This window comes from Harpia harpyja, chromosome 2 (assembly GCF_026419915.1).
Source record: "Harpia harpyja isolate bHarHar1 chromosome 2, bHarHar1 primary haplotype, whole genome shotgun sequence".
In the NCBI taxonomy this organism is placed as follows: domain Eukaryota; kingdom Metazoa; phylum Chordata; class Aves; order Accipitriformes; family Accipitridae; genus Harpia; species Harpia harpyja.
This window is the reverse complement of record NC_068941.1, coordinates 77,242,106-77,270,029: the sequence shown is the minus strand read 5'-3', so window position 1 is coordinate 77,270,029 and position 27,924 is coordinate 77,242,106. Positions and strand designations below refer to the sequence as shown.

The following is a 27,924-nucleotide window of genomic DNA, read 5'->3' as shown; positions in this document are numbered from 1 at the left end:
GATATGGACCTCATCCTAAGCTATTCTCTACACTGCTGCTTAGAGCAGTCTTCTGGAAGAGCTCGCTCCACAGGCGGGATAAGAGTGCTTAATGTCAGCTGGGAGTACTAAATGGATTTTGAGCTAAATTCAGTGCTATTCATGGATGCTAGGTGTGGGAATGGGCTCTCTAGGGATGAGTTTAGGCACTTCTTTCTCAATTACAGCTTTAAGAGTTCAGTTTGGGATACTTTTAAGTGTGTGTGTGTCTTTGTAGAAAATTTTGCAGTCTGACATGGAAACTCTAGTAAATTTTAAGCTCTTCCATGGATAATACGTGACCTGAATAGCTCTCAGATTTTAGGCACCATGCAGACTGGAGCTATTACAAAGCTGGTAGGAAGACCAATGAGCAGAGATAGGCTCTTATAACTGAAATGTGTTATTTGCTCTCTCATCTTCATACATGCAGATTTGGAAAAGTGAAGAAGGCAGCCTCCCCGCTTACAGTCACCAACTTTTGAATGAGGGGGTAAATTCCAATAGTTTGGCTTCAGCTCCTTCAGATATTTGATACATTTTCTGTGTGTCTGTACAGTATTTCTTCTGTGAATGAGGTTAACAATATATATGATACTAGTCTTCATGTTCCTTGTTTCATAGATTTACCACCAACTGTCTGGTAATGTATTGTGCAGTGAAAGTGAGGTATTCAGCTGCAGTTTCTTTTCAGCAAACTCATTAACTGACTTTTCTAGACAGCCACTGCTTGTCACTATTTGTGACAAGGGAGTTCTGAAAACTGTTACATGAGCTTGTGGTAGAAAGAAGTACTTCCAATGTACGGTAAAAGTACTGCCCCATTTGCTTTACAAAGAAAACCTTAGCAATAGCTCATCTGAAATTTAATGACTGCCTGGCTTCACTGCTGTTAGTGGTCTCATCCAAAGTCAATGATAAGTGCTTACATTTTTCTGTGATTGGTCTCAAATTTTGAGCATGTGATTGTTTGCACCAACTATTCTGCTTTCTATAGTTACATGGGATGATAACAAGCTTCCATGATTTGTTAATTTTTTTTTAGCCATAGATGCAGAGAACACTTTAACTGCATACCTTTTTCTGGCTCACCATCCCATTTCAGGGGTTCACTTGAGGCATGTCTCAACTGGGGCAGCCAGGTTTTGAGTTTATGCAGTGACATTTTAAATCAGCATGCTTCTTTGCTTGTGATGTCGATTTTGGGGGGAGTTTCTTTTAATTCTGTAATGATTAGGTTCTCCAGTGCACTTCTCTTATTTTTTCATGGTGGTAGGTTTTGTAATGTCAGCTGATATTATATTCCTTTGGCACACCTATCATTTGCATGCACATAAGGCACTGAAGGTGCTCATTATTTTCAGCTAACAAGTAATCTTGTTCCCACTTAATTTGAAATACATTGTTCTCTGTATCCTAATTTTGGCTTTTACAGTTACTTGCCTCATTGCATTTGGATTGCACTGCACCATGTTTTAATACATCATATTTAAAACCTGCAAGATAAAACATCACAATAAATAGATACATAGATATAATTACAACAGAAACATTATGGCAGCTAAGGAAGTTGACATGATTTATCACCTGTCAAGAGTGCAGCATCATAGGTACAGTGGACAGCATGGTGCTGCTCCACTGAGTAGAAGCTCAGTCTTCCCACTGGTCTCACCAGGTTCTCAGCCTTCCCAGGGCTGAAGAGAGAGGTTGTACCAACATGTTTCTGCACTCACACACAACAGCGGCAGAAGTCTCTACAGACAGGCTCTTGTGATAACATTATTGCAGCAGCAACCCATTCCCAGAAGGAGCTGAGAAGGTTTATCAGAGGTTCATGCACCTGCACTCTCCACTTTTTTAACCCTCGAGCTGCTGCTGGACAAATACGCCAGTCTCTGCTTGCCGAGCAGTGGCAAACCACTCCTTCATTTGGAAGCAGCAACTTCTGCTGAGATTCATGCACCTCCTGAATTAGTCACTTCCTTTCATCTCCACTCCAAGATTGTACAAGATGGTAGTGATAGTACGAGAGGAATTGTCTTGTGAGCTATATTTAGCTTTCACAACACCCACATAGTGTATCATATTTGCAGACAATATCAGTTACTGTTTGCAGTCACTAAATGTCTCAGTAAGAAATTAATGTAATGCCAATGAAAAAAATAAGTTTCATAATTTAAGTAAGTTGTCTCTTTGAGAAAGGTTTACCACATACAACTATGAATACTCCTTTCATCTTGCATAAGGGTTTTTTCTTCCACTTTCGGTCCCTTTTCCATGTGACATCAGAAAATCAAAAAAGCCATTTGTACACTATAATATAAGGGAGTCCACAGGAAGTCACAGCAGAATATTTATATTTACATTGTATTGGAAAACCTGCTTCTGAAGATAAAGCATTAGTTAAACAAAATGGGGTACATGTGGTTTTCCAGAAGGGAACATAACCTTTAAGCCCCAATGCCTGGAAGGGATCTGGGGAAGGACCATACGAGCGCTGCCACACTTTGACAGGGTATAGCACATATGTAAGGTTCTAATGGTTTCTCACCTCCAGCATGCTGACAGTTCAGTTGTGGACTTCTGGAAAGCACAGAATAACAATGATGCAGCCAATTTTTCAGTTTAGCAAAATGTCAGAGAAGACACTATACAGAGATGAATCTATGTTTACCTGGTTAATATACACAAATTCCTTATCCCCCTGGGAAGAAAAAAATAATGGTGTTGCAAAGTTTGTTGCACAGGTTCATAAAAGTAAAAGCAGAAATCCATAAATGTACATGTATATGCTAGTATATATTCATGCCTATAAATTATACTGGTTTTTCAGATAGGAGTGCTGAAGAGTATGTTGCTGTGTTTCTCAGTATACGCATACATCATTTCCATGCATGTTTCGAGAGATTGACTGAATTCTTGACGGTGAATGATAAGGGAGTGTGGGTTGTGGAGCACTGAGATAATGCCAAGAGTCACCTGCAGGGTATGAAAAGGGTGGAGCTACCAAACTTACTATGTCAGACCTCACAGAAGTTAAATATTTAAGTTGTCTCAGTGTTATTTAATAAATTTTTCAGTGTCTCATGATCTCTTAGATCTCTTTTGGTGGATTGCCTGGAGACTGTGTCCCAATCACAGGGAAATACTGGTTTACCATGATAAATATTCCTTCAGGAACGCATGTTGTTAAACTGCTCTTTTAAACACTGAAGTGTAGGCTAAGCCTTAAATGTGTGCTGAGATCTTGATTTCACTGGGTTTTAATCACACATTAAAGTGGTTTCCTAAGTTAGGGCCAGAAAGATATACAATTTACAACTAATTGAACAGGAAGAACACAACCTGTTAAGATCCTAGACTCCTCTCATCATCCATATATATATGTTTACAATATAATTTTAATACAAATCTGGGCAAAATTAGAGCTTTTAAAAAAGCGTTCATAATTTGCGCAGGGTTTTCAGATAACTGCATGGCACAAGATGAAGGGACACAGGCAGGAAATTTGTTAGAGAAGGGAGTACTTCAGAGCCTGCCTCTGAACTTCCTTGACCTGAGACGTCATTGAATTCAGAGAATTAATTCAAACCCATCTCGAGCAAACATGATTTGGAATGGCCAGAAGATGCTGGGATGATATCCAAAAGACAATTAATAGAACAAAAGCTATTCATGTATTTCATGATATGCACCCTGGCAAACAGCTCAGTAAAATTGATATTGATAAAGCCAGCGGGGCCTGGGTCACCGGTATTCAAGACTATACCTTTAAATATTGGAAAGGTTTACCAGGAATTGCAGAACGAACTATTTTCATAACTAGGAAGTTTCTGTCTTACAGAAAATCATGTATCATCATCATTCAAAGATTCAGTGTCATATAAAGATAATTTCTTACGTATACCAAGAATACAGGAAATAATACAAAAAAATTAAAGGAGTAGTCCATCATGAAATAGATTAAATAATTTGACAAATAATGTTGAAATATATGCTTTAGATTATTTTCTGTGCTATATCAAGAAAAATATTATAATATAAACGTTTCAAATATAAAACATGTAATTAAATAAGTTTAGCTAGCATATACAAAAGAAAGGCAACTGTAAAACAGAAATAGAGACAATTTCAATTAAGCAAGAGTAGCTATTCTCCCACACCTAGTACACAAACAGCTGAGACTAGCTTCTGTTTATTCCAGTTTATACCTGTATTTGATCCTTTACAGAACTAAAGCAGTAAAACTGACACCAAGTGCGATCTTGCAGTGACAGAACATGCTGCCTGGAACTTACATACGGGAACACCTGACAATATCCAAGGGCAAGTCCTGCCTGACCAGCCTAGTGGCCTTCTATGATGGAATGACCACATCAGTTGACAAGGGAAGAGCTATGGATGTCATCTGTCTGGACTTCTGTAAGGCCTTTGACATGGTGCCCCACAACATCCTTCTCTCTAAATTGGAGAGATACGGATTTGATGGATGGACTGTTGGGTGGATGAGGAATTGGCTGGATGGTCGCATCCAGAGAGTAGTGGCCAACAGCTCAATGTCCAGTTGGAGATCAGTGACGAGTGGTGTCCCTCAGGGGTCCGTACTGGGACTAGTACTGTTTAATATTTCCATCAATGACATAGATGGTGGGATTGAGTGCACCCTCAGTAAATTTGCAGATGACACCAAGCTGAGCGGTGCAGTTGACATGCCTAAAGGAAGGGATGCCATCCAGAGGGACCCGGACAAGCTTGAGAAGTGTGCCCATGTGAACCTCATGAGGCTCAAAAAGGCCAAGTGCAAGGTCCTGCACAAGACAGCCTGGGGGATGAAGGGATTGAGAGCAGCCCTGCGGAAAAGGACTTGGGGATACTGGTGGATGAAAAATTGGACATGACCTGGCAAAGTGCGCTCGCAACCCAGAAGGCCAACCGTATCCTGGGCTGCATGAAAAGAAGCTTGGCTAGCAGGTCAAGGGAGGTGATTCTGCCCCTCTACTCCACTCTGGCGAGACCCCACCTGGAGTACTCTGTCCAGCTCTGAAGTCCTCAGTAGAAGAAAGACATGGACCTGTTGGTTTTAAACTAAAGGAATGTGGATTCAGACTAGATATAAGGAAGAAATTTTTTATGATGAGGGTGGTGAAACACTGGAACAGGTTGCACAGAGAGGTGGTAGATGCCCCATCCCTGGAAACATTCAAGGTCAGGTTGGATGGGGCTTTGAGCAACCTGATCTAGTTGAAGATGTCCCTGATTATTGCAGGGGGGTTGGACTAGATGACCTCTAACTGTCACTTCCAACCCAAACCGTTCTATGATTCGATGATATTGGTTCTGATGCTGAAAATATTTTGCCATGTGAATAGTTTTATTTCCATATTCGAGACTTTAGGTAAAAGATGTGCCACATGCTAGGTAATTATGCAAATCAAAACTTCCCCCCTCACCCCCCCAGTTTAATTTTAGTAAGTTTGCTAGTAAGATACAGCAAGGAACAATGGGCTCCAAATCCTGTCTCAGTTTTACATCCCATGTCTGTGTACTATTTTCTCTTTTCCTAACTTTCAGTATATTCTTCTCAGCAGCCTCCCAGTGCATGATGCATTCAGTTCACAACTTCATGTGATATATCTGGTTATAGTGTCAGAAACAAGGTTACTCGGTGATTCAGCCTAATGGAATTACTGGTAGCAATTGGTAATGGAATTACTTGTAGCAATTTCTCTATAAATACCTAATGAGGGGAATCTTCAAAAAGAGGTAGCGTTGCTGAGCAGATTGATTGTGTCCATTTGGATACTCAAAATAATAAATAGGAACAAAATGTGTTTTATTGAAGTATTCTATATGAAAATTTGCATTTTCTGTAACATGAAACTGAAAAATCACATTCAATTGTTTGAAGCTTTGAATTTCATTTGAAATCTGAATTCAGATTTGAATCCAAAATTAGTAAATTATCTAATAAACAATCAAAGCTGAAATATCTGTCTTTATTGGTGGCTATTGCACAAGAAAAGAAGGTATAGAAGCTAATAAGTCCACCCAACTAATATATAGCACTTGTAATCGTTATTTCTCAAAAAGTGCTTTGCAAATTGACCTTCTCTCATTTTGTAAAGGAAGAAACTGCGACGCAGAGAGAGAAGGTGATTTACCAAAGGTGTTACAGCAGGCCAGAGGTAGGGTCCCAAGCAGAAGCCCAGAGTTTGCCGCCTGGTCCTGCTGTCTGTCCACCCGCGCTGTGGTGCTCATCAGTGATCAATGGAAAACAAAAATCTTCTTCAGAGAGTATTAACCAGCTTCCACCATAACACAGTGCGCTGCTTATTCATATATATGCATTACTTTCCCTGACTGGAAGAACAAGGAAAAAATCCCTTCTATTTTCAAGATGAGAAACTGGAACTTTATAGTAAAATTAATGCTGGCAGAAACATTTATCCTTCTGTGACCTTTTACTGTTTTGTTAAATGAGCAGCTTCTCTCCCTCCAGCCATAGTGATTCCCTCTTCGTTCCTATTCAAAGAATCAGTTCAGACTGATTCAAGTACTTTTAGAGGCGGCTGCCAAATGAATACATTGCATTTCACTGAGTTGCAAATGCTGGTTAGGTCACAAGATGCTCAGGCATAAAAGGCTTTATCCTAAACACTGGGCATTTTCACTTCTCTCTTCTCCCCCTTCTTGCAGGCAAGAGGGCTGAGAATCATTGATTCACATTTATTTGTGAAATAGAGAGTCTGGTCTCTTCATGCATCATGTACAAATTTAACTGTTATCTATCTATCTGAGCTGTCTGAATTTTTACAACCGATTTAATTGTACTATTTAAAATGATGCATGCTTATACTGGTACAAATGTGTTTTACACTGCCCCTGGTTTTCTGCTAAGGAAAAATAAGCTATTCTGATACAGCTTCTCCTAAACGGGAGATGTACAGCTTTAACTGTAGTAATATAGTTAGGTCAGCACAACTTTCTATTGTAAACAAGGCCTATATTGCATGGCTAAGGCTAGATTACTCAGTTTTTCAAAAGGCCTGCCTACAGAATATGCACAACCAGTGTAACTAGTTGGGTTTTAATAAATACTAATAATATGTGTCTAATTGCGACAGTTCGTCTTGGCATTTCCTGCGTGCCTCTCACAGAATGACTAAGCGCTTCTCGTCTCACCACCGAGCCAATTACTGACTATAGGCTGTTATTAGGGGCAGTCCTATATAATTTTCACAATTATAATATATGTCATTTCATAGTTGTGGACTGCCGACGAGTGAGCACTGTCCATCTAGAAGAAAAATATTGCCTGCAATTGCTTTCAAGGGCTGAGAGAGGCAAATGTTTACTCACAGGCACAGCTTTTCTGACTATGAATAGTCCTCCTGATTCAAGGGGATTAAGCCTGGTAGTAAGTATTTGCAGAATCAATGCCTTAATCAGCATGCTTAAATGTTTAATTTTGCTTTCTCCAAACGTGTTTGCAAGATGCTAAAGTAGTCTTATGAGTCTACACATGCAGGTTAGCTCCTCTTTCGGAATTGCACTTCAATTTTAAAGAAGCTCAGGCAAGCAAAACCCACTGTTACACTTACTCCAAGGTGTGTTTTATGATGGATGTAGTGGTCAGAATGTCACACAGACAAATAATTCAGTAGAAATGTGCAAATAATCAGATAGAAATGTGCAAATAATCAAATGACAATGTTCTGAAATCTTGTTAAATAGTGGGATCTAGAAACTGTGGGTTAGATTTATTGCTAGAATGAACAGATGCCATTCACTGACGTCAAAGGCTAAGGTAAAATGGAAACAATCAAGTAGAAAATAGGGCTTTTATGGAAAGCAAATTGACATTAATATCTCTTTTGCCTTCTTTTCCGTCTCCTCTTAACAGGCAGCCAGCTCCTACTCTCTGTTTTTGCCCTGTTGTCTTGGTGTCATCTTTTCCTGTCTACACCCTTTTCATACTTCTGTGCAGCACTAGATCCAAGAAATCAGTTTTGCCTGCTACTACCAAATCTGTGGGGGTTTTTGAGTGCTCCTCTGCCAAAAATCAATTACAGAACTTTGGCTCTTCTTGTTTCCCCCTAATGCTTAATCCTTTATAGATCACTAAGGAGTTTAGCTGTGAAGGTGCTCACTCTCTCTCTTGTAAGAGGAAATGTCCTTGAAGGTGTCTTGAGCCCTTTCCAAGGAGCTCTGGGAAGATAAATACCATGTCTGTGCTGTCTGCTGTGAGTTTTGCACCTACTTCTTATCTTCACTCGTCCACAAAGCCTGCCTCTGACTGTGCACTTGCAAGTTCAGTCTGGCACCTGATAGCTGGCTCTGTAGATGAGAAATTCAGATGTAGACGATAGCTGTGTCCATACCTGAGCTCCACCTCTTTGCGAGCATGGCTGATGCCCCTGCACTCCAAAAAGGTCTTGAGACCTCCACACTGAAGATGTCCTTGGTGTGCAGCACCTGAATTACGAACACAGTTTTATATTTTGGCAGTGTGATTAAAACCAGAGTCACTTCATAGAGAACCGGTTCTCTAGAAAATGTTGCAAAGAAGGTAAAGTTATCCTATAGCAGTTGTATGTCACGTGAAATTAATTATGTCTTTGTTCTACAAACTGTAATAATTAAAATCTAATCCACGGTGCAATCAATACATGTTGCTTTCACTAATGTATGCACATAAATAAGTGTAGAGGGAGAAGCTGTAAGTATATGTGATGAGGTTAATGAAGCCTTTGATAATACTTCACTTGGTATTTTCATAGTTAAGGTACATTTAGGTACTGACAAACATCATTTAATGTTAATAAATTAAAATTAATTAATTAAAAATGGGAACTGCTTACTTGCAGCAGTTCGGTAGAAAAATATTTGAAGATTATAGAAGAAAAAAAAGCACTTATGAGTCAACAATGTCATACTGCTGCACAAAAGTAAAAATCCTATGAGGATATCTTAGGAGGAGTGTTGCATGTGAATAAAATCAAGCAATCCTTCCACACTACTTAGCTTTTTGAAGGTCTGAACTCAAAAATTACTCACGTTCTTTTTTGCAGATCAGTGACAGCAAGAGTCCAAGGAAAAGCAATGATTGATTGATTCCCTTCCCTGACAGTTCAGGACCAGAACTGCTAACTGAGATGCTGCAGAGAAACTCACTGTGCACATTTTTGGATCTACATCATGTGCATAAGTGTTGCATGTTCATAAACTAAGCAGGGAGTGGGGTATTATTGACCTGCATGCCACTGAAAGCATTTACACTTGGTGAAAAATATAATGATCTCCTGGTTAACAAAGCAGCATATGACTTGCATAAACTGGGCCTGAAAATTTAAGGGTCTGCATAACAAGAGCAACTTAAAAAGAGATTATTTGGGACAATATTGAAATAATAAGGCACCTCTCTCCTGGCCAAGATTGTCAGAGGTGCAGCATACAACAGAAGATTAGACTAGGAGCCAACAGACTGAGTTCAAATCCTTCTGTTCTTGATCTGCTCAGCAGTTGTGGGGAGGTCGGTGTATCTCTCTGTTTCCCTTCACACTGTAGTTCTTGGTTTCTCCTTTATGTGTTTTGACCTTTTTGCTGCCTTTGACTTTTATCTCTTTGGAGCCAGACCATCTTCCCCAGTGTTTCTGTAAAGTTTAGTACAATGTGTCTCTGGATCTTTGCACGAGCCTTTAGACACTACCACAATAGTAATTTAGCGGGGAGGAAATTAATTTCTTTCTTAGACAGAGAAAGGATCCCAAAGACACGTTAACATCTGAGACTTGAATTTTAACAAATGGCTCTTAGGTTCTGTGGCATCTACTTAAGCATGCCATTGACTTCACAGTAAGTATGCTGCGGACTGAAGCTATACATATGCTACAGACAACTTTCCTTTGGCTACAGACTACAGAAAGCTAGACTGGCATTAACAGCTGCCTGAAGCACAGGTTACAGTAAAGTATATCATGTTCATATCATCATTACATACCTTGGATTCCACTGTAAGCCTCAAGTCTGGGAGTGAGGAGAGCTTTTCGGACCATAAATACATTAGCTTGGCATGATGAACTATGCAGCTCTGTCCTTCAGCTAAGAGAAGAAAAATACTTTTATTCCACAGACATATTCTTGAGACTGCTGAAGAGCAAATGAAGATAGGATTTTCTCCCCTGTTACAGAAAACTTGGAGACATTTCTATCTGTCACAGATATTACTGATATTCTCAACGCATGTGTGTATCTGAGGCAAGGTTAAGTGTAAATATTCATTCACAAACTTAGATAATTCATGAGTGTGCTTACAGCTAAGTGTGCAATAAAATACTTCATTATTATTCATTATGCAGTTTGTAGAGTGTTGGCAATTTTCTTAAAGGGAATAGGAGAGAGACTGTAGAAACAAGTAAGAGATAATTATCAGAAACCTAGGGAAAAGAGAATTGCAGCTTTTATGATGCTTGAAAACTGCAGAGAAGAAATGGACCAAAGGGACAGAGAATCAAGGATGAGGAAAAAAAAAGACATGCTGCTTTTACAAGGAGAGGACTTTGCAGCAAAAGAAATGTTTCACTTTCCTTAATACTGAATCCTTCATAAGGTCCAAATGAACATGAGGAAAAAATAAACCCAGAGGTAGAAATCCATCTGACTGAGAACAGACTCAAGAGAATCTTTTTTAAAGATTTTAGAGATAAAAAAAAACGGTTTTTAAAAAGAATACATATTTGAAACTAGTATCCACAGCTACCAGGAGTAAGTTCAGCATAAACAGAAATGCTTCAGTGCCTTCCCTAATAAGGGAAAAAGGGCATGATGCAATGTCTCTGATTGAAAACAAGTTCTCTTTTTTCTCTTGTTTGCTGTCAAAGTTTAACAAACTTATTTGCATTCACTTCTCCCAAATTTTCTGATAGTTTTGTCACTTGCAGCCAAACCTCTGTGCCATGAAATGCAGCGTTGTCAGCTCATCCAAACAAGCTCTGAGCTGCACCGTTTACTGTACAAAAATTGAGATTAAATAAACAAATTCTGAATATAGGGCATTCGGGTGTTTGTTTGTACTTGGAAATCATCATCATTTTTGAGTCTTACTAGAGAAATTGCCCCGCAAAGCGATTTCCGACCCTTGATTCAGCATGCTGCTTCTGCATCGTTCCCAATCCCTGTTAATCCTGGGCATAAAAACCACCCGAGGCTACTGCGTGCCGCTGCAGAGCACTACGCTGTGGGTCAGAGGGACAGCCCTTTTCACCTTTCTTTATTGCCCTCTATCAAACAAATAACTTACAGGCATTAAAAACATTCCGAGTTAATCGAAGAGACCCTACTACCACATGCAAAGTGTTTTGCAGCAAATGGGAGGGGGCTGTGCGGGTTTCACCTGCGTATTAGCTCATCAGCGTGCAGTTCCAGCAAGGCTAAGGACGTGAGGCCCCTCTAGCAGGGCTTGCAAAAGCTAATCCACAAAGTGTTCCTGCTAATTGCTTAATGTACTTGAACGTGTGGAAATTAGAAAGTAGCTCAACTTTTTTATCTAATTGCTAAGTTCAGCTTTGTGTACTTCAACCGAAAGTAGCTGAGGGGACCATCCACCTGAGCAATGTAGTTGTTGGACTGTTACGTGGGCTGAACAGGCAAGTTAAAACCAGGTATTTATTTAGTGTATTTCTTTGATAGACTATATTTAGTGTATTTCTTTTCTTTAATTCTCATACTGTGTTTCTCTCATATATCTCTATATATATTTGTGCATGTTTCAATGTTTTCGCATGAGCATCTTGAGGATATTTTTATACAAATGCAGGAGCATTCATATTCACAGATTTGAATGTTTGAAAATAGGAGATACTAATGGAATTTATTTCTGTAAATACAAGTCATTTACAGAAAGATCCTCTGTAAATGTTATCAGTTTATGCTACTGGAACTATCACTATCAAATTAAGTATGTGCATTGGAGTAGCTCCTGAAGGCACTGGTCATAAATCAGGTTTGCGCTGCAAGAATATCAGTGGCTCTGGAAAAATGTGTTCTGCTGGGGGACGGGGGAGGACGCCAGAGATAGCCGCTTGCTCTTTCTGGTTGATTAGACGTCCAGACCCCTACTAGTACAGCTGGCCTTGTCATATGCAACATGCCAAAGCCAAACATGGCTGAGCATGGAGAGCTGTTCTTAACTCATGAAGTATGGTCCTAGTCCTGCAAGGGATCTGCCAGCACAAGCTTTCTGATCTCTACAAGGGTATATGAGCAACTTCTAAGTAAGTCATCTATTAGTAGACAAAGAGCTGGATTAAACATTTAGGTGCCCCCGTGCAATTTTTCTATCTGTTAACAAATCTCTCAAATTTGAGCAGGAATTAAGGCGTTAAAAGTGGAAACCCTTTTATAAGCAAAAAAGAAGGCATCGACATAGTATGAAATAGAGCTTGGAAAGCAGATGTGCCACATTGCTACCCAGAGCCCTGCCGAAGCGGCTGGTGGGGCTCAGGCTCAACAATCAGCCCAAGCACAGATGAAACTACACAGCGAAGCCCCACACACTTTCATAGTGAGTTATCACTGTGCTGCGGCGTTACAACTGCAGACAAAAATAGCCACTCTACAGTGAGTATAAGGTGAGTGAAGCAACGCAGTTATTGATGTAGTCTTGGAAGTGCCAGCAGTGCCCGAGGTTTTCCTTTTGGTTTCTCTGTGCAGAATCTGGGTCTGAGAGATCCAGTCATTTAATTCTGAAAATCCCCCTGTGATATTCACGTACTTCCCTAAACTGGAGATTCACACAAATTGAAACAAGCGCCTCTGCTTCACTGATCATTCTGTGGGAAAATGTCTGATAAAAAAAGTTTACTTCCTTTTTCTCCCCTCAGTTCTTTCTGTTTTTACCAGATTTTGCAAAAGCAAAATCTCAAACACTACATTCCCTTGAAAATACGTTTCCCCCCCCGACTCAGACCTTAAATTTCTACTCATGGTCACTGTTTCCTTTTTAAATATTCTATGAAGAATTAAATATCTTAAAAGTTGAAGCCGAGAAAGCCAGACTCCAAAACACTGACAGTTTTCGCAGCTGTTTTCGCAGCATGAGCCTGCGTCCTTTCTGTGTTTATGAAAACACACTTTATCCTGTTTTATTATGACTAAACTCCTGCAGATTGTCCGCTTCAGAGAAATATTGCCCTGTGACCTGGCAGGAGTCCCTGCCGGCGATAACCCCGTCCCCACCGGGGGCCCCGGCTAATCGCACCTCCCCAGCCTGCCTGCCTTCCCCAAGCCTCCTACAAAACCCGCCCTGCGCAACCATGACATCTGTATTTGCTATTTAACGGAGTTATTCTTAACAGCAGCTCGTTTTCAATAGCTCCTTACAGTTTTGCTCGAGTATGAAGGTTGTCGCAGCTTTCCGTGGTTACTTCGCATTAAGTCAGAACTGTTTCTGTAAATACGTAGACTGAAAAAACTTGGTTACAAACTCACGTCTGTGCAAAGCTGTGACCAGATTTGCAAAAATGTGTGGAAAAAAAGATGAAAATTTTCAAGATTCCTTTGCTGCTGCTCAAAATGAATCATCTATACATAAAAATTATGAAAACTTAAAAAATGGCACATTAACATATATACAAAGAAGAAGTGCATAACAATGATATAAATACTAAGTCTCTACCAAGATCTAGAATATAATTACAGGCTCAATTTTCTGAGAGGTGAAAGAGACAATTTTTCAGAAATTTGGTTCTGTCTATCCCTCAGAGATACTGAATAAACCCTTTTTTTTTTTTTGGTCCCGCTACATTGTTCCTACTAATCAGGAAAATTCCTTTTTGTTTTTTATAATGTCTTTAGTAATATAATTGCTTCTTGGAGAATTATGGCAATAACAAGATATTTCAACCCCGATGACTAGGTAATACTAAAATACGGATATGGTACAGTAATTCAGATTATTGCAGGTATAATGAGCAATTTTCTCTCAACTTTTTAAAATTTGAACTTTTTTTTGGCTAAGATTGTGTCTTTATGGTAAAGGCTTACTAAATTATTTTGCTACCACTGCCTTGAGCCTTGTGACTATGACCCCAGCGTAAGGGAATTTCTTTTGAAAGGAAATCTGAAGACAGTCACCTCATTTGAACTGTTTTCTTGAAGACTTTAGGTACATCTTTTAAGTGGTAGTTTCCTCCCTCAAGAGCAAACGAGGGAGACAGACAGGATTTTATTCTTCAAATAAATGTAAGCAGTTCTCAGGACTTGTCACTGAACTTCTATTTTCTGGTGGAGTGTCAGTCTTCTACGTGCCCATTCTAGCTGTCCCCTCTTCATGTGAACTAGTAGTATGGTGATCACTAGTATTTTAATTTGATTCTTGTGTTTTATGCTTCAATTTGATTTACTTTTGTGATAGATATATCAAACAACACATCAGTCCAGGTTTTGCATGAAGCAGCAATCAGCCACTCTCAGGTTGGCATTAAAGGGCTGTGTGGGCTGGATTCCTGAAACCACCTGAGAAGTGTGCTGGTGCCTAGATATTTAAAACATATTTATGTATAGCTCTGCCGAGTGTGACAAGGCTTATATGAACTAAATGACTAAGCGGCATTTCAGAAGTGGCATAGATGCTGCCAGGTCCCAAGATGTAGTGTGACAGCATGCAAAGATACCCAAATGAGAGGCAAACAAGGTCACAACTAGAAAACAAGCCAGCACTGGAACTGAATTAACCCACCAGCCCGCTCTGGCTAATTGGCCCTGCTGAGAGTGAACGTGCTCATTAATCTGGGTGCAGCATCATCCTCATACCGACTTCTAGACCGAAGCTACTATTTCTGACAGGCAGATCACTGTGATATGTAGATGTAGTAATTTGCACAGAGGCTCCTGATGCGGCATGGCATGGCTGGAAGGAATGGCACCGCAGGTCCCTGTTGGCTTTGGGTGACATTGAGGCTGCTCGATGGCCACCTTCCCTCAAACAGCAGAGGCACCACGCCTTGGTGGCAAGGTACGCCGGCCCCGGTGGGGGACAAGACCTATTGCTGGCAGATCCTCAGCTGATAGACTGCACCAAGGCTGCTTGGCTGGGCTCCAGCCCTGGCTGCAGGAGATCCAGGCAGGAGCGGGAGAGATGTGGGGCAAGGCGGTGGTGGCAGGCATCAGGGAGAGGCTCAGGGCAGGGAGGCGGCGGGGAAGGGAGTGAAGACAGAGAGGTGATAGCGACGGAGCCTGGGTTTAAAAAGCAGAGTTCTGGAGGGCTTTTCGAGCAATGAACACCCGTCGGTGCACCTCCAGGCGTGCCTGATGGATTCATTGCAGAGACTAACAGGCTTCATCTTCTCTGTTCATCAAAAGCCTAATCAAAAACAAGATTAGGTTCTTTTGAAAATCCATCTATGCTGCACCGGGATGGGGTATTCAGCTCAGCACAAAAATATGCTTTGATAATTCATCTAATTAGATGGAGAAAGGCAGAAGGCAGTGAAAGCTAGGAGATAAAAGGGAAAGGCAAATCTGCTCAGGGGTAGGACTAATCTGACAGTCCATCAGTCCATCTTTAAGCTGGGAGGAAAGGCTGTATGTAATCTTTAGGCTACCCTGTGTCACACAGTTGGGGGCTGATTGTCACCTTGCCTTGCAGCTCTGCCTCTCCATTACATACTTTTTTAAAAAAAATGTTCCTTCTAAACCACATCCTAATACATCAGTAAACAGTGTTGGAAACTTTTCAACATCATTTTATCCTGTTGTGGAAGCACATAGTAACCATCCAACTACTATTAACACATATTTAGTTTGGGGCTCCTTAGAACAAGGCAACTTTGTACTTCTTAATGGAGAACTTTTGAACTTCTTAATATCCTTTCATTCACGGTATCAGGATAGAATTTGTGTTATTTTTGGTTATTAACTAAGTTCTTCACTCCTCTGAAGCCCATATCTGCCTTGAATTTCACTATGATGGTTGTTGGGTCTTTTGTAGGCTGACCTTTAAATCTGGGTTGCACCTGCAACCAGGATGATCCTCTGATGTACAATTCAGGTGACAATAGACTTGTTAGAAAGAATAAAAATTGTTAGTGTGGCTCCAGCGTGGCCTCTTGCTCTCATGGAAAATTGGGTTGTTAACTGTAAATTAGATTATTCCAGTCTCACCGTATTCCTACAGTACCTGGTTTTACGCCATTTGGTTTTGCTTACTACTTCATCAGTTTCTTGCTTTGCAGTGTTTCTTTTTTTGGGTTGCATGCATATGCACATCACACGCAGAAGGAGAAATGGTAGTGACTGTCCTGCAGAAAAGATGCTGGTATGTGTTGGTGAGACAAATAGTGAGATGCTTGTTAGAAGAAATGGAGTCGGTATGTGTCCACGGCTAAATTCGCTTGAGCTGAAGTGCACATATACATATGGTATAAAGGCAACACTTTCACTCTGGCCTTTGTATTCAAAGAATTATCTGGACAGCAGACATGCAGCAAGAGTCAAACCACAGTGGAAACCTTGATGCTGGTCAGCTATCTATTCTTCTTAGCTTCTTAGAGTACAGGTGTTTTTTTGAGCTTAAAATGATGAGATTAATATAGATTCCTTGGCTTCATATTTCAACCAGCAAGAGAGCAATTTATTTAGCTTCAAAGAAGAAAAGATATTGGTTGTGAAAAATACTCACTGGAGAATCCTGGAAAAAGAAAACTCTTTTATTTCTTGTTCTATTATTAAAAATAATAAAGCACAGGCTCCCTTCCTGGCTCTGTCACAAACAACAGGGTTCAGTTCTGGTTTGAAGAGACTAGATTTAGGCAGAAATTTCTCAGCTAATAGGTCCAGGTACCAGCAAAGGAATTTCATGAGGCTTGAATGATTTTAGAATTGAATGGGTAATTTATATTGCATGTGCATGACTTATTTGCACTTCTGTTTAGCTCTTACATATTAAATAAACTTTTTTGGAACGTATGATTAATTGAAGAGACATCTTCAAGAGACACCGGGCGTTTAAAAAGTCCTCCTACAATGGAGATGATACACCACAACTGTTTTCCCAAAATGGAAACTCAAAGTTTTCAACCAAAAGGAATCCAGTATTAGGTGTCTTAAAGATAGTCTGCTTTCACAGCTTTGGAAAATTTAGGCGGGAGGACAGAGGAAAATGAGCACCCCTTGCAGAAAGCCAGATTACACTGTGAAAACAAACGTGTGAGTGAGTACCAGGGAACTCACACGAGGGAGGAAAGAGCTGCAGGAAATGCTTCGGTCACTGCCTGCACCTTATTACACACATAATAATCCAACCCAGCACACAAAGCCTTCTGAAATCAGCCTTCACATGTTCTGTCATTCAAAAATTATTTATTTGTAAGACATGCCTTGATTCTTGCTCACAGGCTGATGAAGCTGAAGCGTCCTCTGGAGCACAGATGTGTTACTCAGCCCCATTCTGCACGCACACATCCAGTACCTGCTCTGGGAGGCAGGCGGGAGTGATTACAGGCTGCTTGGGGACTGGCAGCCTGCTGTGCAAACACAGCACGTCTCCTGCATTTTCAGCCCTGTCTCCCCCTCCCTCATCATATTTTTCCCTGGGGTTGCAGCAGTGTCAGTTAAGCCCAAATATTTCCTAGCGAAAGAAAAATTATTTTAGAGCTCCAGGTGACACTGTAAGCAGACTGATGAGTTTCCTTCCACAGTGGATGGCCAGCAGTTTTCTGTTGAGAGAGAAAATGACAGGCAATGACTCCTCTTTTTAAACTGCTGTGCAGCTCCAAGAATTGAAGACTCTTTGCTTTCTGTCCTCCACTGAAGACATTCCCCGCAGCTCCTGACCTCCCTCTTCCCTCCAGCAGCAGAAGCCGTCACTGTGCTCACTGGGAGCTGTGCCCCTTCCCTGCTGCCCTCAGCCCCGTGGACCAGCTTGGGTTTTGTCTCTGGCCCCCAGATATGAGCGTGCAGGGGATGTGACACGCTTCCAGCGCTTTTCAGACAATATTAAAAGATGATGGCTGGGATTCTAGTGGATTAACCTCAACCTGTGAGCAGTCTACAGTTTGGGTGCAGTTACCTGGGCAAGGGCCAGAGACACCTTGAGTTCTAGATTATAATATTGTGCAAGCTTGTCCCAGGTATTACTTTGCCAATATGAAGGATAATCTATGTTTCTTCATCAGGGTACCCTTTGACACACACATAGTGCTGCTAATTCAGAATATCTCGATGACTGTGATTGGCCCTGGAATTGCTTTAAGAAGCTTCTCAGCCCTTGTGCAAGTTGTAGTCTGGTCCCTTTGATTTCTTTATTTCTACAGTCTGCTTCCAGGGAAATAAATATCAGTGAGGGCCACAGCAGGAGATATACAGAGCCCTCTTCCCTCCCTTGAAGAGGGAATTTCTTGGTTAAGCAGAAGAGACAGCAGAAATCCCATAGGACTGGGGACATGGGAAGTCATCTCCTCCGTGGCCCCATTACCCATCAAGCACAATGGTCTCACTAATCCATGCACCTCCACCTCTTTACCCCTGCAAAGCCAGTCCTGAAAAAGCAAGCATATGTGTGTGTTTCAGGGCAAAGGGATGGCAATGTCAAAAAACCCCCGAAGCTTTAGAGGGGAAAGGGGTGGTCAAGTGAATTATCGGGCTGGAGGGGAAAGGGAAACCCAGAAGAGCAGCAGTTGATTCACACATAAATCAGCAGAGTCCACTATCACTCAGCCAGATTACTGAATTATCCCTCGTGAACCTGGACAGTTTCCAAATTCTACATTGCAGATTCAGCTTATTTAATTAAATGTGTTTCAGAGGCTTTGCTCCTCTGCATGCCTCCCCAGAGTTATTTTACAAAAAATGTAGGAAAAGGAGGCAGCTACCATTCACACCATGAATCCTGATTCTGCTGTACTTGAGCGTGCTGTGTAACCACCAGCCGATCATTAGTTAATAGATGCCTTTATTAAATAGCATAGCTAAGATTATATTCAAGGCAAGATATTTGTCATCTGTGTTTGAGACTTAGCTGCAGATGTCATGTAAGGCTGCAGTTATTTCTGGTTACTCCTTTCAGGGAACAGCTCCATGTCTTCTAAAGCCAGGCAGCAGCCCGCAAAGGCAGGGTGTACCTGGGAATTGTCTTAGCTTCTTTCTCATACACCCACCCCTCAACAGAAGATATTATCTGCATAGCTTGAGTCAAAATGGCTTTAAGAACAGGTCACGACAGCCTGCACAGATTCTGTAGGGCTCTTACAGCGTGAGTAAATGCTCTCACCTGCCTTGGGCCGTGCTCAGAAGCGTGTTGGAGTGAGAGCCCATGCACTATAGGGAATGCAGGAAATTTTTGACGTGACCGAGTGACAGTCCTTTTCCCAGGGTAGGGAGGGCTTTGGCAGACCTCTGTCCTGCATTAGCCAGCTGAGTCTGCCAGCTGTGTAATGGCTTGCTCCTTGCAGTATCTTCAGCAAAGCCCATGGATGTCCCTAGAACATCTCCTGTGCCTCCACCAGCAGCAACCTGCGCAAAGCTCCTCTTCTGCACTTCTGCATCGCCCCTTCACAGGCCCTCCAGAAATGGGGCTGGTACAGTGTCTTCTGAGGAAAGAAATATTCCACAGTTATGTCCTGCCAGGGGAAGAAGTATGGTCTTTAAATATAAAAGCAGATTTATTACATGAGAAAAATGCAGAGTGCATTTTGTTGGTATGTTTTTAATACTTTCTGATTTGGAGGGAAAATATTTTATTACAGCAGCAGTTGCCAAGTCAACTACTGTGTCCCAGCCATCCCCATGGAGAGGGCAGCATGTCACCTGGATGTGGGCACAGAGGCTGAGGGGAATGATAGCTTTTTTTAATCACATATCACCAGTTTTAATATAGCCCAGGTTTTCAGCAGTTATTTACAAGCTGGTTTATGACCGCCGTGACATTACTCTGGATTTACTCCAGCTTTTAGTAGACAAGAGCTCACATGTTTCACTATTTTGCTACTCTCAACCAAAAGGCACTGAAGGTGGACTCCCAAATTACCGCGGCATAACCTGTGCATACCAGTGATGGGAAAAGTCTAGTTGCCCCTTCCTCATTGCCTTGGAAAGAAATCCTGGTCATTTGGTCACTGTAGGTTTCAGGTTTCACTCTCAGGTTTCAGGATGTATTCACCAGGACTTCTGGTACAACCTCAACCAGGTGAAGTGCTTAAGGACTTTTTAAAGCCTATGCCATAGTAGAAAAGCTTGGCTGGTATACCTATACCAGTTAATCTTTGAGTTGCAATTTATAGCAGTAGGCACAGGCATTTGCTGTTGTCTTACTGTCTGCCTTCTTATTTATGACCTTGTCCTCATACTCAGCACTAGAAGTTCTCTCTCTAACTCTTCTATATATCAGCCTGAAAAAGTCTTTTAAAAATTTCTGTTCTGCTTTCTGTTACCACAACCTGGCTCTGCAAGAAGAAACCTCCTCCCTTCCTGGGTGACTACAGGGTGTAAGTCCTGGGCCCTCCTGGGAGCTTCCCCAAGTATCCAGCTTTAGGAGTTTTTTCCTTAGTATCCTTGCTTTGTTATTTCTTAGGACATGCATAGTAGGTACATCATTGCTTCACCACTGCTTCTGCCCTCATGTCTGCTGGCAGCAGCTCACCTGGAGCAGGTGAACTTGGCCCAGAGGAATGAGACACTTCAGCCCCTTTCCTCTGAGCTGGCAGCACGGACTGACAAGGACAGGTATGTCCTGCTAAGCATTCAGCAACCACCATAGTCGTGCTACTCCTCTTCTTGTGTTTGAAGGGATATCATCCTCATCAACAATGATAATGTGTTTTTAAGGGGTCTGTCACTTGTCTGGATGAACTGAGGACAGAAATGCAGTGTGATCAGTGTCACTTATGGCTCTGATTCGGATACAACTGTGATGTTAACAGTAAGCCATTCCCCCACTGTCCTGAAGCTTCAGTTTACTAAGCCCAGCATCTATAAGCATGAATATATAATTCTTCCCCCTCTTACATAGAGGGGAAGAATTAAATTACTTCTCCTTTTGCTTTGGGAAAAGAAAAAAAGTCAGACTGTTTTCTTAAACTCAATAATAAAAAAAGCACTAAGAATGAGGAACATCAAGTCTGGTCTCCTCAATTTCTCTGAAAATCTCCTATGCATGAACCAGGAGAATAAACTGAGAAATTTTTTTTAGGCAAATTCTTTTAGCACTTAAGTTTGCACAGTATATATTGCTCTGTAGTGAATGGGCTTGCTTATTACTGGCTATCTCCTTTCCTTTCCACATATTATAAAAAGCAATACTAGAAGTAGTAAAAGCATAGCACGACCTAGTCCTATATGCTACTGGAAAAAAAAAAGTTGTCCTTGCCCCTAGAGTACAAGCTTTATCCTGGGGCTGGGATAAGTGGGCTTGAGAGAGCCCTGTGAGAAGAGAAGAAAGGTACAGAAAACAGCTCTTGAGCCATATCAGTATCAGAACTGCAAGTACCCAAGTTTGTTTAATATTCTATTCTTTTATTTTCTTTAGCGAGCACAGATTTTTTTCTTAAATCACACAAACAGGGGGATTGTAGATAATGGGCTCCAGAGAAGAGAAGAGAAGGAGATCATGGATGGTTGGCTTTTCTGGCTACAACAGTCACTTCAAGTTCTAGTTTCTCATTAATTGACAAAAGGGAAGAGAGCTTGAAGAAAAAGTTGAAGTACCCCGTCAAGGTGTTGAGGGGCACATCATCCAAAGAAGTCCTCTGTTCTATAGTGGTGGGGGCAGCTTCTGCTTTGGGCTGGGCAAGAAACAGTGGGCTGACCCATGGGATGGCTGAGCAGAGAGTACGGCTGCTGAACAGGGAAGAGACTCTTCCCCTTTCTGATTAATTTTAACATTCTGCTCCGAATGTTAGAAAGTACATTTGCAACAGATGTTTCATGGGGAGAAACCTCCTTAATCCCTTCCTTCAGGCTAAATAGCTTTACAAAATCCTCCCCAGGGCTTTGATAGCCCAGTAAAAATAACAGCTGAGCTACAGATGATCACGAATCTTGCTGTATGTGTTCGAACACAAAATGGATGGCCAGTAATTTCTCACATGTAAGGGGGTTTTTTGCTCAGATATTACATAAATTGCACTTTTAAAATCTCCTGATACAGATTAAGAAATTATAAGATTGACTATGTGTTTGGGTCATCAAACATCAACCACTTTGAATAACAGCAAGATGAATACAGGATCTACCAGGATAAATTATTTCAGGGCTTGCAGAAGACAGAGTTGATGTGATTAACAAACAAAATACTACTCCATAAGAACAGAAAAAAATTTACTTCTCTGTCCCAAATTATATATTCATATTGGGATCTGTTTTGAATGAATGCCTCAAGAGTTAGACCAACACTGAGCAGTTAGGAAAATCCCAGCCCTGAAAACTGTTAAAAGACATGTAAGCAACTAGACACATATAATGAGAGATATTATTAACATTTTTACTTATCTTGCCATACTGCCTGGAGGCCTAGGTCAGGAATTTGAACCTCCTTTGGGCTAAGCAGTATGCATAAATTAGAGCAGACCTCTTTAAATTAATACAAAATACTGTCTTTAGAGACTGTTACATATTAAAAAATATGGTTTCTTTGTGCTTCCATCTAATTCTCTGCTTTCAGAACTAGTAACACCTTAAAGAGAGATTTTTTTAGATGCAAAAGCAGCAGCAGCGCATGGACTGCCAAGAGCCAGGTACAGATTAAACAACTGACTTTAGGCTCTGCAGCTTCTGGAGTCACACGGCTACACCAGCATCTAAATTGTTTCTAAACTTAGATTATTTTTAAAAATGAACTTCAGCTTTGCCTTTTATTGCATTGAGCTTTGCTGCTCTATGTAGGTCAGTGGCCAGCCTGTTGGAGCAAATAGTCCTTGGTCTCACAGAAGCCAGTCTGGAAAGAAAATGAAGGCTCAAGACTTTGTTGGAGGGGTCCTGTTAAGTGGAGCCAAAACCTGTTGGCACAGCTATTAATTATGATTTTAATTCCTGGCCTTTTAGAAGACCAAAGCCAGAGATGTGTCTGCTAATGTTGCCTGTCTTTTGCAGAATCTCTCACTTATCTCGAGGCCCCGTCTTACTCCGTATGTCCTGAAGCATTTGCTTTCAGGATTTTCCCGGGTGGACTGGGAAGACAGAGTCCACTCCTGTCTGGCACGTCAGGCTAGCATTGATTGCAGGACAACAAGGCCACTGCCTTCAGTCCTTCAGCTGCTGGTTGTGCAGAGCACTTCTTCGCCTATGGCCTATGGAAATTAATACATTTGGGTTTATTTGGATAACAATGAAGGGGTTTGATCCTTCCTGCACAGAAAGTGTAACTAACTGCTGTCTTGGTTTAATGTCTTGAAAGGTGATCCTCCCCATTCCCATCTCATCCCCACGATCTCTAGAAGAGTCCTTTTTTTTTCCACATCATCTTCTGCTGTCTTCCTGGGTGCTGCAGTGATTCCTAGCCCAGCTGCAGACTGTTCCTGGGACAGAGGTAGATAAGCCCTAGATGGCATATAGGAGATCATGAATGGGAGAAAAGGAGAACCAGTTCTTCTGGTGGAGGGTAGATGATGACAAGGGTGAGGCAGAATCTCTTTGGGGAAGGAGGGGTGCAAAGGGCATGGGCAATTCAGATACTTGAGGGAGAAAAACAAAGCTAAAATGATTTTGCTAAGTACTGCAATGCTTCTCAGAAGGTCAGGCACATCAGTGTGAGGTAGACATGCTCTGCAGATGACTTAAAACTTGCAGGATCCATTGCAATGGGGTATTGCAGACTGAGGTGACGTCTCGGAGGCACCATCACCAGCAAAGGAGGGCATGAGAAAGGGTCTAAAAGAAAAGCAGACCTGGTCTCTGTATCTTACCTTGAGGTGATGCAGCAAAAAAGTACTTCCTTATCATTCACAGTTTCAGCTCTAAATATAGCCATAGGAATCTATTTTCTTTCTTTTATGCCACTTCTCTCACTGTCTCGATCTTTTCTTTTCCTTTGTAAGCCCAATCTATTGTTCTCACTTGAGATCCAGAGACGATGGCTTGTTTGCTTTCATTGTCAAGTATTGCTTTCCGTTTCACTGCTGTTATCCTTCACTTGTACTTTGAAACAAAGGCACTATGTAAATAGAAAACAAATTATATCCTGTAACAAAGCATCTAAGGCTCTTTTGTGTGTTATCATGAATTGTCTTCTATCACCCCATATTGTTGACCAATTGTGAAACTTAGTACTCTTTGCTATCAACTGGAGTTGGGGACACAGCACTTTTTTCGAATCGCTTTGAGGGCTTTTCCAAGGAAGCATCTTAATCCCCACATCTTTCTGCCAAGGTCCACATCTTGTTTGATGACCATATATCGGCATTCCTGTAGTCGGGCAGGAGGAGGGTCACCGCTTCTGGTCCCCAGGTGTAGCTGACATTTGATGCCATTTGAAAAGATTGTGTGGTTATAAAGTGTGACACTTACCAGGTCTGTACGTTCTCCTTTTCTTCTTATGTTCTTTTCTAGCTGTGCTTCAGTACTATGTACATTTTCAAAGATAAAAAGAAAAATATTTCAAGGGGAGGTGGGTATTCATTGCAAAACAGCTAGACCTATTAGCTCTCCCCAGGCAGTACAAAAAACAATTTTCTGGTTTATTTTTACAATGCTATATGAAGCCCTAGTCTTTTAAAAAAATTGTCAAAGAAATACAGTAATAGGCTCCACAGGACAGTAAGTGTACTAATAATTGATTTATATTTATTTGAAGATGATTCTTTCAAAGAACAGGTAGGTTTAAAAAAAGGCAGAGGTCACACAACCAGTTACAGAGCCCAGCAGCTAGTAGCCACCGCTAAAACCTTTGGTTTAAAGATGACCTCCTCGAGTTACAGAGAAGCCTGTGGACAGGACAACATGCAGCACTGCTGAGTCTCCGTCCAGGCATTGGGCCAGTTCATAGCAGGCTCCGGACATCATCTCGCAAGACAGCAGCTTTCCAGTGTGTCTCGTACTGCTTTGTATGAGGTGGCTCTGCTTGCACTGATTCCTTCTACAGAAAGCATTTCCGAGCACATGTATTGGATGTTTTAATCTCTGAGAGACAAAGTATTAAAGTGGCCAAAATTATGCTTTACAATAGTAGAAACCTATGTAAAGCTACCTCCTCTTCCTATCGTCTTGTCCAGACTCTCAAGGCCTCGTCTGTGAGGGGGGTGGTAGGAGTGATACGTGTCTCCCCTTCCCGTTCAGAGGTTAGCAGCCTCGCTCACTATTTTCTGAAGCGCACAGTTATCGCTACCTGCACGCTACTGTCAGCAGCCGTGTTCCTGATACCCAAGACAACTGGTCCAGAGGTCCCCTGGATCTCTCTAAAAAGCGTTCCCCCAGCTTTCCTGAGTACACGAAACACTCCTGGGGAGGAGGACTTAATCCAAAAGTGGGATTGCAGGAGGAGCCCCAACTGGACCCTGGACTTGCTTGGTGGAGGGAAGCACCACACTCATTATCCCAAAAGAATTATTAAACAGACATTTAAAGCTGTTGAAGAACCATCCTTTCCTAATCAAAGGTATCAGGAAAATAAAATTATTTATCCTTCTGCTTTCATTAGCACTGAGCTGTGCAGAGGACAGTCTGCCCATAGAGAGATCTTTAGCTCATGCTTCTGTAGACCGTATCACGCAGAAAGAAAGTTAACATTGCTTTGTTTTTATTGCTCTGAAACTGGGAGGACTGCAAAACCAAATCTAAAGCACAGCTTTGTTTTATCTGAACCCTGCTGCAAACCAGTCCATTAATAAAGTAATTGGGCATAGCCTCAGCAAATTGGAAGCAAACATTGCTTATATTCAGCTCCTAATGCGCTCATTCTCTGAGGGCTGAAAGACTGAGCTGCCATGCAGCAGTGCGAGACTCGCTAGAAAGGACTACGTTGTGCCGGCTGAACTGTGAGCCAAAATAGCAGCCTCCTCTGTCAGGAAGAGGACAGTTCTTTTGCTTGATTTTGGGGGACTTAGCAGGAGAGAAATGCTTTGGGTTTTTATTTACAAAATAAACAACAGGGTGGCTTTCTGCTGAAAGGCTCCTTCATAACCAGGCAGGAAGGAAACAGGAAGGCAAAGAAGGAAAACGTGGAAAGGAGGGAAAAACAAGGATACAGCTCAAATTCTGCGGGGGGAAAGTGTCCTTTCCTGCAGGTCTGCCTCACCCCGCTGTGCTGCTTTGGCCTTCTCCTGCCCTTTGTTATCTTCCCTGCCTCTCCAGCTTGCGGAGATGTGCCTGCAGAGTCTGTTAGCAAGGGCAGGCTGTCAGCAAGGATCTGCTGCTGCCTCGTGACGCGAGAAAGCCGACAGTCTTCCTATCAAAAGACCGGCAGGGCAGTAGCTGGATTTGCAGGAATTGCCCTTATCCCTGCCCAAACCAGACTAAAATCCTCCTGCCTCTGAGATGATTGCTGGGAACAATACCAGCCTAAGGAGCGCGTGGCTTTCAGCGTCCTTGTGAATTTGGAGTGTAAGGTTGCACGTGGCCAGGCATCCAGCTCTATGTTCAGACCACGTATTCTGCCGTAGTGAAATCAAGGAACAGCCCCGAGTTAGCTCTGGAAGACGCTTTCCAGCACCCTAAAACTGCAGTGCTGGGCTTTCCCTTTCTCCCAGGCTGAGCCCCAGGCTGAGCCCCAGACAAGGCACACATCTTTGCCTCTGACTACAGAGCCCTCAGAGACAAACCCAGCATCATCCCTGATTTACTCGGGATTTATTATTTACTTTAGATCCTTTCCAGCTCCCCTACAGGTGCAGCTCTGGGCTTTCTCTTTCACCTGTTTCATTTGGGAAGTCAGTGGTGGGGAGGAAGAAGTTGTTTTTGTCATGGGAGATTAAATATTCACTTCAGACACCCCTTTTAGTACCTGCAGAAAGAGCAACAGAGGGCACAGGGTCTTTGACCTTTTACCTGTTCTGCAGGTTTTATTGCTCAGCCTTTTAAACCTATTAACTTGACACTGACAGATAGGAAATCTCACAGAGAGTGTGGGGAGACTGAACTAGCTGAGGTCAGCACAGGTGAGGAAGTTAATTCAGAAACACCAAATTGACTTTTGTGATGTGTTGGTAGCTTCCAGAACATCTTCATCTGAAACTACTTGGTCAAAGCATCACAGACTTAAGTTACAGAGCAAGGTTTGGAAATGAGGAGGAAGAAGGGAGCTACAATCACTATAACAAGGATTTCACGTCGCTAAGGGAAAATAAATATTTGAACATTAAAATGCTTCCAAAGCAAACCACAATCCTGGGATTTCAAGCTTTCATCAGATTTAAACCCCTTTAAGTAACAAGGCTAAAACTGTGGCAGTGACCTGCAAGTTGCTTCAGTCTCTCTGTGCTTGTACTTGCATCCTGGAGAGGAAGTTCCTGGCTCTCGCCGCACATCTCTGCTCGGCTTTCTTATCCATTCCTTTTCAGGAACGTTCTGTTCTTTCTGAATGCAACAGTCAATAGCTACCTAATACTTTAGAGACCTACTTCTGCCTGTCGTTAAACAAAAGAAAATGTTATTGGCAATTGCATCTAAATAGAAAGCTATAAAATCACAAGGAAAAAAAAATCAGTACTTTTTTTGTATATACTGGAAAGGTTTACTAGGCAAAATCAAACCTATTTATAGACTATTCTGGTGCCTAGTCCTGCAGCATAATATGGTGTATGTACTTATTGATCACCTGCTGGAGAGTAGCAGAGCTGTGCCCTTAAAAGATGAAGTTTCCTCTCCCCTCAGACAATGAGCAGCTTCCAGAATGGAGCTGTGACCCAGAGGTTTTCAGCTTGGCACAGGAGTAAAAAAAAATTATTGACTAGGAAGGAAAAAGAAAGGAATGAGTCTGGGGAA

General features: G+C 41.7%; 1 long non-coding RNA gene across 2 annotated transcripts; it reads right to left on the bottom strand.

Moving 5' to 3' along the window:
• Positions 1–5,549: 5,549 nt before the first annotated feature.
• LOC128138875 (uncharacterized) lies at positions 5,550–13,137 on the bottom strand. 2 transcript variants are annotated; one of them, XR_008234176.1, is made up of 3 exons: positions 12,636–13,137; positions 10,019–10,119; positions 5,550–6,378 (listed from the first exon to the last, which is right to left on the bottom strand). It is a non-coding gene; the product is annotated as an uncharacterized LOC128138875 (long non-coding RNA). The 2 variants fall into 2 exon arrangements; XR_008234175.1 differs by lacking the exon at positions 5,550–6,378 and adding an exon at positions 9,350–9,671.
• Between the last annotated feature and the right edge of the window lie 14,787 nt (positions 13,138–27,924).